The sequence below is a fragment of the Anopheles funestus genome, chromosome 3RL (genome assembly GCF_943734845.2).
Source record: "Anopheles funestus chromosome 3RL, idAnoFuneDA-416_04, whole genome shotgun sequence".
Lineage (NCBI taxonomy): Eukaryota > Metazoa > Arthropoda > Insecta > Diptera > Culicidae > Anopheles > Anopheles funestus.
The window spans coordinates 42,275,302-42,280,761 of record NC_064599.1 but is presented as its reverse complement, the minus strand read 5'-3'; positions in this window follow the sequence as shown (position 1 = coordinate 42,280,761).

Here is a 5,460-nt window from a genome sequence, read left to right as displayed (position 1 = left end):
CTGCAACGTAAAAGTTATGAAACGAATAAAACCATTAATAAAACCAACCGGTGATCGATCGTGAATTAAGTAACTGTTGTGATTCCGAATGTGAGACTGCTCAACGCTTTCAAGGCGAAAAACTTTTTCATAAAACCAAATATTTGTCAAATCATTGCTTAGGTTATCAAAATGGCTTTAAATGAATGACATCTTTTCACAAATTGAAGTGAAAGATGATATAGAAAAAAGTTAAATCAAAACACATTAAGCGGAACTGCCCTACTACATCTTCTATACTCAATATAATCCAACATTGGCAAATTGAATTGAAAACATAATAAATATCATTGATGTATGTGTAAGCTATTAAAGTAAAATAATCTCGAAGTGAGCAATGTAAATAATTAAGATGATAAATGACTGCTGATAAATGGGGCGGTCCGGTGGTGCATGTGATAAACGGCGCCAGTCCACACGGCCGGACCGGGTTCAAATCCCATCCGGACCGTTCCCCCCGTAGCAAGGACTGACTATCCGGCTACGTGGTAAAATAAGTCTAGTAAGCCAGAAATGGCCGGCGTGACCTGTAAGGTCGTTAAGCCAAGAAGAAGAAATGACTGCTTATGTTAAGTTTTTACTTGATTTGTTATTTTTTGAAAATAAAACCATCCTCACTAACATCACAATATTTGTCTTTCGGTCAATTGTGTATTGGAGACTTAAACTAGGATACAATTCATATTAGTTTGGACACATTTCCTTTTCCGAACCGTAAGAGAGCACCTGATCTCGGAGTCAAGAATGATATTAAACTGGAGCAAACATTTAATGAATTTCAAATATTAACAAAATCGGTTCTTGGTTAATGACAAATATTTTATTACTTAATGATTAGAAGACTGTATTGAAATCAACAAACCATGTCTTGTACTGGCAACATAAATTCACCAGGCTATTTCTTCATATGGTTAATTCAAACTACGCAAATCAATCAGTTCATAAAAATTCTGTTCAAATGCCAAAAATTAAGTAAATTGTAAAAGTAGTTGAAAGTTGCGTTGTTCCTATTTATTGATCATTTTTGTTTCATTTTCCTGATTATAAGTCAAACCAAACCAGTAGTAACAACCAAACAGTGATGTTACTACTGTTTGGACGGTTCGAGCTGGTATTAATATAAACCTCCAGCAACCTTCACAGCAATTTAATTCGAATAGCTTCATCCTGGCCAATGTATTTGATTTAATCTACCGCCTTAGGTTAAGTAGTTCAAGCTCAGAGAAACAGCCCACTAATACTTTTACTTACTCGCCGAAGCACAGCCTCAAGGGCTCAACGAGAACCCTACCAAGCGGCCCATCACAAACGGGGTGTTTTGCTACCGGGCGTTGCGGGAAACAAACATTTGTCACTTCGCTCGCTGACGGCGTGCTGGGCCGATTATTTGTGATTTGACGCGTTGTTTTAGCCGATTCCACTTCATTCCCCCCTTTTCTAAAGTGCCCATTTTACAGACCCCCATTTAAAGGCAATGCATTTGTTTCGCGGCCCGCCAACCACGAACAAAGTCGATCAATTTCAGCCACGCCAAGGCGTAAACGGTAACCGCAACAGAGGCGGATCTATGGCTGCGGAACCATCGTGACGCACAGCCACAGTTCGGTCGTACGTTCGTTAACGCTTACTGATTAATTATTTTTGCCACCGGAGAGTGTCGCAGCAGCCCAGCCTACAGGGAGTAAACGTCCATCCCGCCCCCGACCAGCCGAGCTAACTGTCCGATGGTGCAGCGAAGGTAAATATTAACCTAACCCCGTTTTCGGAATCATCTCCATCCATTTGTCAAGTTAAATTTACCGAAGCAAAGCACTCACAAAACGAACGGCTTTCCGGGTGACCCGTGGTGGAGATTGTTTATGTTACAACGCGCAGTGCGTTTCACTAGAATGAAGTCAACACAATGATTCGGTTGATCCATTGAGCCTGGCTTCTATTGGGCCGCAACACGGCTCCACTATCACACCCAATCGAACCATCGTCCCGGATGAACTTCCAAACACGGTCGGTAAATATTATGCGACATTTCGGAAATTTGGGCCATTTGCCCTTGGCTCGAGCAACACTATCGTACGAGTCTGTTTGAGAAACTCGATGGTTCTTTTCGGTACAATTGTTTGTCTTTATACCGCTTAAAATTCACAATCGTGTATCAGATGAAATATTTCCGAACCGCAAAGCTAACATCATTGCAAGAGTTCAATTAACATTAGTTAGTTATATCTAGAACAAAGCTCCCACATTCAGCAATCGATGACATGCAGAGGAAAAATGGCCCAAAAAGGAATATGTACATGGGACTGGTTGCTTCCAGCTGCAAAAGGAATGATTAGTTTGAAATCAATCGAACCGATTTGTTTAATGTAGCGTGTAGCTATTTATTCTAGGTCCTAGGCCACCAGTCTTACCACCATTCGTTCAATATTCTATTTTCAACGACGAGATGGATTCGTGTTCCCTCGTCACCTTCCAGCCAAAATCAAAAAGAAAAACAGTGGAAAGCAGTTTTCGAGAACGTAAAATGGACAATCGAACACATCTATCCTGGCCGGAAATGAATCGATGCTGGAAGGGTGAACGAATTGTGCCACGGCAGCACAATTCCCCGACACAAAACTGGCCGAACTTTACCAACAGTGGCGGTAGAAGAATCCGAAGCAGTAGTGCCAGTGATAAACGATGACCATTTATCGTAGCCCTTCGGTACGGCTCTTGCAAGTGGAAAACCCCTTTTATGCCGTTCACATGGCTATCATTGCACTGCATTGTGTGCTATAGTGTTGGCAAACGTATAGTTTTTCCCGTTGAACACTGGGAAAAACTAAAACGATTACATCCTGGTTCAGTTCTGGTAGATTGCACCCCCTTTCACTGTTCGCTTTTTCTATCCGTTGTGGCAAGTAGCAACAGAAAGGAGGAAAGGAACGGGAAAAAACTAAAACATTTCGAACCTTTCAGCCTTGATACATGCTCGATTGCAAGCAGCACATTTTTGGGGTGTTTTCCATCTCATCCTCCATCCAGTCATTCATTCTTTTTTTCCGGCTTGTAACTTGGCGCGCATGCAAATTCACCATTGACGCTTTCCATTCAACTCGATTCCCTACTGTCGATTGCATTGAGCCACGCTGGCATGCTCAAATATTGTACGAAAAATTGAAAAACGATTGGGCAGCGAGCAAATATGCAAACTTACAACGCACCTATTCTTTCTTTGCGAACGAGCCACCAACACGGAAAGTGGTTGAACTGATACGCCGGAAGCTACCAGGAGGAGCTGTCGGGTGGTACGGTTAGTTTCATAAAAATACCATGCTCAGCTTATAATGCTGCTCCATTCGGCTGACTCAGGGCATCTGGTTGGCGTACAGGTTAGTTCGTTTTGTTTTTGCTTTACAAAGCATACAAAAATGTTTTACTTCGATTACTTTTTCCAACGAACATTCATGTGTTTGCGTTAGTATAGGAGGTAATATTTTAGTATTTCGTTGTGTGTTTATAACTTCCAAAATCATTCAATGATTTCTGTTTTTTGTTTTGGCTTAACGATGCGTACAATAGACTGCTAAAGGACACTGCTGGCTTTATTATCAGTCTTGGCAACGAGTACGAGTAATGCTGGAAAAAAGCTTAGAAGGAAAATTGTCAAACATTTGGCAAAATTCGACAAATATAAAAAAATAGTAAGCGAAATAGTTATCAAACAAAGAATTCAATAAAGCCTATAAAAATACTGTTTCTATCACAATTTAAAAAAAACACAACTTTTTTATTTAATAAGTGTTAATATTAGCTTAACACATCCGTTCGATTATGAATTGTTATACTACCAACAATTTGTTTTTATTCTTCACAAAATAAACCTTAAATTTTTTTTCTTTTAAAAACATTCTCTAGCTTCTACAAGACTATTTCCTATAAGGAATTCGGATAGATAAATGGAGCTTTGGTGCTCCATCACAAAAGCGACCAATTGCGCTTCTCGTAAGCAATGATCCAAGCCCCTTAAGACACGGTATACCGCTTAAGTGTGTTTCTACCAACAGACCACAGGGCCACAGTAGGCTCTAGCAAATATGCAAATAAATTAGATTGACTCTCCCAACGTGGACGAGCCCCAAGTGAGGCACAAACCGATTTTCATCGCTTGGCCGGGCAAATGGTCAAAAAGGCCTCCGTTAAGTGGTAAAACGTTTGCCACTTCTGCGTCCGCTCGGTAGCAGGGAGCGAAAAATGAAGGCAAAAACAAAAAATACAATCCCTCAAACTCTGGGATTCACCCACAATCCAAAACATTTCCGCTTTTGGGTATATCAAGCAGCTAAAAGATGGATAGCGTCACTGGGTGGGAAGAAATAAACTCTCTCCCCTTTCCCATCCCCCAACTACTACTTGCTTCATTTCGTCAATCATCTTTCGGTAAATGTTGACGTACCACCAGCCTCATCACCACCATGTACCACCAGGCGGTACCCCATACTACTCACCAACAGCGACAGATCCCAATTCCTTGTTCCATGTGCGGCTTGCACTCCCGGGTGGTGGTACCGTGGCTCAACTCGACACAGGACACTGTCCGGGCACGGTACTGGCAGAAGTAAACTGAAGCTGAAGAAAAACAAGAAAAAACATAAAAGCAAAGCGAAGAAAATGCGACCCCAAAAGCGCTAGCCCGGACGCCAAAGATCACGCAATTTAATCCACATCTATTATCCTGCCGGCTTCACACGGTGGAAGAAGTTCATTTCGGCTAACAACGTTTGACTTGTTGTACCGTTGGGCACCATTTTCACAACGAGAAAGTAGGGAAAAATAAGAAAGCGAATACGAAAGTGGCCAAAACAAAAAAAAAACAACACAAACAGAAACAAGTCACAGGGCAACCGGAACGCACCGGAACGACGACCACGGTGGCGACGAATTACGCGCTACGGAATTTGATGGAAAGTCCGTCCCTGCTCACAGAAAGGGACTGAACTTGCGGTGTCCTGCGTTTGTGTCGGGCGTGTAAGACCAGTGGAAAGTGCTTGGGAGTTTCTTGTTTAACTTTTCCATCGTAAAAACGATAAATAAGCAGCCGAAAGCGGAAGGTAACATCACCGCTAAGGAAAAGTCCGCACCGGATATGTACGAAAGAGCAGGTACGACATGAACTAGGGAAGGTGGCGGTATGGGTGAAAAATTGGAAGTGGGTGGGCAATGGGAAGAGCAAAATTTTCTTTGCCATCGTTTGCGTAACTCTAACACGGTGCCAGATAGGTAGTCAGATAGTCGCAACGAATCCCAAGTAAAAGACACGTTCGAAGTTAGTTCCACAGGTGGGGCGGTTCCGGTAGCGAAGGTATGGTTTGTGTTGATGAGGGGCAATCGGTACGGTTCGACGTTGGCAGGTGGGTAAACGAAAAATATCGGTCGAAACTA